This window comes from Mustela lutreola, chromosome 9, assembly GCF_030435805.1.
Source record: "Mustela lutreola isolate mMusLut2 chromosome 9, mMusLut2.pri, whole genome shotgun sequence".
Classification (NCBI taxonomy): domain Eukaryota; kingdom Metazoa; phylum Chordata; class Mammalia; order Carnivora; family Mustelidae; genus Mustela; species Mustela lutreola.
In genome coordinates, this window is record NC_081298.1 from 106307905 (window position 1) to 106314045 (window position 6141).

Sequence of the window (6141 nt, forward strand, 5' to 3'; positions counted from 1 at the left end):
AAAATAGGAAGTGGCAAATCTGGAGGGGCAGATACAAAATACCCATCAAGTCAACTTTTCATTAAAATGGCTTGAGTGTACAGAGATAATAAGCATTATTTAAATGAATTAATAGAAAATAAATAGAAGTAATAGTCATCTTACCTTTTAAATTAGCTTTAATATTATTAATTGTAACTTTATCTAATGCTGGTTTCATAAAGAGACCTCGATTTGCATTTCCCTTTGAAATTCACCTTCAGTCTTATTTTGAAGCCTGCTCTAAGACTTCTGCTTATCTGCCAGGCTCACTGTAGGTTTCTATCTCTGTTTTCATTAGGGTATTTTACCATATTGAAAAGTATTTTGTTTACCCCTGTGATAATCCCCTTGACATGGCTTATGAACTAGGAATGCACCCCCATAATGAAAACAAACAAATAAACAAAACAAAACAAGCCATTTTGGTATGCATGTTTTCATCTTGGGCCTCCTCACTGGAGGCCCATGTTTTAAATATGAGCCTATGTTGTCTTTTCTTTTTTTAAAGATTTTCTTTATTTATTTGACACACAGAGAGGCAAGAGAGGCGCAAGCAGAGAGGCAGGCAGAGAGAGAGGGGGAAGCAGGTTCCCCGCTGAGCAGAAAGCCCCATGCAGGCTCCCTCCCAGGACCCTGAGACCATGACCTGACCCGAAGGCAGAGGCTTAACCAAACTGAGCCACCCAGGTGCCCCATTATGGGCCTAAGTTTTAAAATAGACTCAAGCTCCCGGAAGGTCATTGATCTTTAAAATTCTAGCTTTCATTATAAAGAAGGTATGTACATTAGTATGACAAGCACTAACTCCCTAACTGGCCAATGGAAAAAGGATATGAATAAATGATTTTTAGAAAAAGGGTAAGAAATATTTAGCCTTACTAGTAATCAAATAAAAGCAGATTTTAAATAGTAGGATTCAAATTTGGTCAATGGCAAATTAGAATTTGTAAATCTTATCCAATACTATCAAGGGTGCAGGGGAAGGATAGAACTTGTCCAGTTTTTTGGGAAAGCATTTTGACAATATGTATCAACGCTCTTTAGAATATTAATAATATTCCTAAGCTTGAGCATTTACCATGTGTCAGGTAAACCTGCAGGGGTTTTCACCAGATTTTCTGTAGTTAACAAGACATGCGTTTCTTCCTTGTCTGGTGTGTGTGGGGAAGGGGGGAGAGATGGATAATAAATAAGTAAATAAATCAACATGGTAGATTCAGGTAATGATAAATTCCATAAGTAAGTGTGTTCCTCAAAGGTGGGGGAGAGAGGACAGGCAGTGTTGAGAAGGGCTAGTCATGGAAGGCCCTTTCTGGAAATAAATGCTAAGTTGAGACATACTCCAGTAGGAGAAGCCAGTCTTGGGAAGATCAGAGAGAACAGAGTTCCAGATTCGACTGCAGGTGGCACCATTCTACTTGGAAGCCAGGCTCCGAGTCTAGGAAGTGACTGAAGGCCTGTGTGGATGGTACCAGGATGTGGGAGAAGAGACCAGAGTGACAGGCCAGTGCAAAGGGATGTACAGGCAAAGGGATGTAAGAGTTGGGTTTTACTCAGACTAAGACAGAAGTCAGTGGAGAAGTCCAACCAGGGAAGTGATGGGAATTAAGAAGGTTATTCTGTAAATCTGTATCTACTAACTTAGAAGTACATCCAGGATATACTGTTTAAGATGCAACCCTGCGCTGGAGTTTATAGCACTCTGGAAAGTAGAGGCTTAAAACAAAAATGAGGTTTAAAAAAAAAAAAAGTTTTGTATGTTGCTTGTCTGAGTTGCTGTGTGTTGCAACTTTTGTGTTTATATAAAGAGGCAGTGTTACTCTTCAGGCTTCTTTTTGCTCAGCTGCAGAAGCAAAGTGGTAAAGAGAAGATAATCATTTGGAAAGCCTGGCAATGAGACACACATGTTGTGTTGCTATGATTTTAAAGTCTTCTATCTTAGAAGAAGTTGACCGGCAGCAAGTGTGGCTTCCCTGCTGAGTAGAAGAGAAAGTAAAACTGGAGTGCTAAGGTTGAAAGATGAGCCACCCAAAGACTGTATGCTGCAGATTTAGGCATGGATTCCATGAAGGAATAACACTTAAACCCAAGAGGGCTGGTGTTGCAGGATCCATTACCTCTTAAGGATTTCAACAGTTAGTCACGATATGTGTTCTAGTTTAAGATATAATAATAATTATTATTATTATTAAAGAAGTAGTGTTACATTTTGCTATGGGTGCAATAACTGCAGCTACACTACCCAGGTTTGAGGCCCAGAATCTCAGCAGCCCTGCTGAGTGGTTAGTAGGTATCACCAAATCAGTCAGGATAGGTTAGGTTCTGCAGTAGTAACAAATGAGTCCCAAATCTCAATGGCTTAAAGGAGCAAAGGTTATTTCTCCCTCATGCTACATGTTTTTTGAGGATGAGACTGTATTCCATGTTCTTTTCACCTCAGGATCCATGCTGGTGGAGCAGCCTCTATATGGAATATTGTAGGTCACTGTGGCAGAGGGAAAGGAGATGTGGAGAACCTTGGGCTAGTTCTTAAAGCTTCTACTTCAAACCAATCCACTTTACTTTTGCCAACAGATTATATTACTCCTCAGTTTAATGGTATGGGGTCGGGGACTTCCACAGAAGAAAGAAAAAGGGGAAAATTCAGGGAGAATAAAAGAGTTAAATGTTTCAAAATATTATGTAACATCTAAGAATAAAAGCACCTGCTTCATGAGGGTCATGTTAAGAGGATACAGAACATGCATCAGTTATTTTGTGGTGATGTTAAAGATACCATAATTGGCACCATCAAGCTCAAATTCTCATGGAAATAGACTTTGTGGTGAACCACAGAAGTGAGCACAGGCACCAAGGGAATGCCATTCATGAAGAGCATCTGCAAGTAAGGCCACTATGTAAAGATGGGGCAGTATGTCAGTGTGGGTTGTGCCTGTGACTCTTTTCTTTCTCTTACACCTCACATGCAATCCATCACAAAGATTTCAAAATACATCTATCATCTGACTGCCTCCCACCACCTCCACTTCTACCTTCATCTCCCACCTGGACCACAGCAGTAACCTCCTCACTGGACTCCAAACTTCTGCTCTTGCCCCAAGGAGCATCCTGACCAAACATATGTCAGGTCATCTCTCTCTTAGTCTGAAAACCTTCCAGTGCCTTCCCATTTCACTCAGACTAAAATCCAAATTCTTACAGTGCCCATGAGGACCAACACTGGCCTTCTGTTACCTGTTAGCCTTAGCCCTCTTTACTCACTCTGCTGCAGCAACCTTGGCCTCCGTGGGACATTCCAGGGACACCTCTGCCTGATGGCACTTGCTGGTCCCTCTCCTGGGAACATTCTTTCCTCAGGTACTCACATGCATGTTCCCACACATCCTCAGATCTTTGTCCAGATGTCACCTTCTCACTTAGAACCCCATTCTAGCCCCCTTTTCCTATTCATAGCACTTACCATCTTCTGATTTTGTATAATATAGAAATTTGTTTTTCCCTATCTCCCCAATGACATGCAAGCACCAGGGGGACAAGAATTTTTTTCTGCCTTATTTCTTACCATACCCTAGTGCCTGGAACAGGGCTTGGCACATAGTAGAGGTTCAGCTAATCTTTGTTAAACATTAAATGACTCTGCTGTAGCTGAGAAATAAAAAAATAAGCTGTAAGTGTCTTTAGATCAACTCATATATACAGTAAACCAGCTTTTTCACCTGTCTCCCATCTCATGGGATCGGGTCACCATCTACCCCATGGCTCAAGCCAGAAAACCTGGAATCATCCTGCATTCCTCTTATACTTTTAGCCCCTCTTTATGCATCACCAAGTTCTACTGATCATTTCTTATTGTTTTCCAAGCTCTTCCATTACTCTCCACCTCCTCTGTCACTAACCTAGATCAAGCCACCATCATCTCCTCTCTCATTTAAGAGAACAATCTCCTGACTTATCTTTGCTGCTGTTCTCATATCTTTCATTTTATAACTCACGATCTGCTTAAGTTTGCTGAAACCATTCAATGGATGCTGTTTGCTCTCAGCATAAAGTCCAAACTCCCTGACATGGCTCAAATCCCCTTTCTATCTGGGCCAGTAAAACTCTTTAGCTTCCTTTCTCTGGGCCTTTGTACATGCTCTTCCCTTGGCATAAAATTATCTCTCCATCCTGTCTTTGCCTGGCAAACAGTTGCAGTGTCACTTCTTCCACAAAACTGGGGCTTGGACTGAAGCCTTTACTTGGCCATCCTAGCATTCATCACCCCCTCTGTTGACTATTCCCCCACCCCACATACCCACCCTAATCTCTGAGCCCTGAGGGCAGGAGAATGAAGGGCTACTTTGGGAAGGTCAGAGATGCGGCACTGGAGTGATTCAAAGGTGAACAGGAGTTATTATTCCACCTTACTAACATTCCCCACAACCATGGTACATTTGTTACAACTGAGGAACCTACACTGACACATCATAATCAACCATAGTTTGCATTATGTTCACTCTTGGTGTTGTACATTTTATGTACAACGTATATGACTTTGTAGAATGTCATGCATCCATCATTATGGTATCATACAGAGTATTTTCACTGCCTTAAAAATACTATATGCTCTACCCATTCATCCCTCTTCCTCCCCTCCCCCATTCCCAGCAACCACTGATCTTTTTACTGTCTCCATAGTTTTGCCTTTTCCAGAACACCACACAGATGGAATCATACAGAATGTAACTTTTTCAGATTAGCTTCTTTTTACTTAGTAAAATGCATTTAAGAATCTTCCACGTCTTTTCATGGTTGGATAGCTCATTCCTTTTGAAGTGCTGATTGTTTAGATATACCACAGTTTATTTATCCATTTTTCTGCTGAAGGACATTTTGGTGGCTTTCAAGTTTGGGCAGTTATGATTAAAACTGATACAAACATTTGTGAGCAGGTTTTCATGTGGACATAAGTTTTCAACTCCTTTGGAAAATACCAAGGAGCAAATTGCTCATCCCATGGTAACAGTATGCTTAGTTTTTTAAGAAACTGCCAAAGTGTATCCCAAAGTGGCCATATCATTTTTCCTTCCTACCAGCAATGAATGAGAGAGTTCCTGTTGTTCCACATCCTCACAAGCATCTGGTATTGCCAGTGTTTTGGATTTTGGCTATTCTAAATGGTGTGTAATGGTATAAAAGATGGTTTTGAAAATGCCATATAGCAGATAAGTGGACCAATAAGAGGATTTATTTCACTTTTCTAGAGCCTCACATCATGGCAACTATGTCTTCAAATTTACCTTATTGTTGGTTCTAACAGTCAAGTTCAGCTAAGTCAAATAAGCCAAAATATGATTTTGGGGGGAAATAAGAAGATGTTTAAACAAGAAAGATATTTAGGGCAGTTTGTTCAATAATTTGTCTTTTTCATAAACATTTCCTCAACTTTCCAAGGTTAGATATTACTTCCCTATAGCTCTTGTTGAACCAGGAACTGCAAGAACAAAACTTGTGTTTCCCCTAAATATGGAATGAATAAAACCTGTTTTACTTTCCAGAACTTAATGATAAGTAATGAGGGGAATGACTCTCTCACTTTAGGCAAATGAGATAGAGTTCTGAAAGGTTATCACTGTTAAAAATCACTGAGAATGAAAACTTTTTACTAACTTAATTTTCTTAACCTCTTGATCTCAACAATTCAACTCTGAGTCCTTGTTATTTTTAAATGTATGACTCTCTGCCTTATGTAATCATGTTTACTATTCCACAGTGCAAACCCTGTCTTCCTTGACCTATCAGAAGGGTAATTTTCCAAAGTTTTGTAATACTTTGCTATTTTAAAATTAATTTTATAAATACTGTTGAGCATATGTACGCATTAAAATATACATAATTGACCATATCTCATTTTGTGAAAGTAATATGTATTTATAATGTTAATTTTGCTAATAACAAATAATAACAAATGATGGATAATAATTAATTTTCATCAATTAATGAAAATAACATATATAAATACATATGTTATGAATTAATTTATTTTATACAGATACACACACACATAACTGTGTGTGGTAGGTATTACTGCAGCAGTCTTATCTGTGAGGAAAGGAGACTCGCAGAGATTAGATAATGTGC

The 6141-nt window shown here is 39.4% G+C and overlaps 1 pseudogene; it reads left to right on the plus strand.

Moving 5' to 3' along the window:
- Positions 1 to 1898: 1898 nt before the first annotated feature.
- Positions 1899 to 2145, plus strand: LOC131808411 (large ribosomal subunit protein eL37-like; annotated as a pseudogene).
- The last annotated feature ends 3996 nt before the right edge of the window (positions 2146 to 6141 follow it).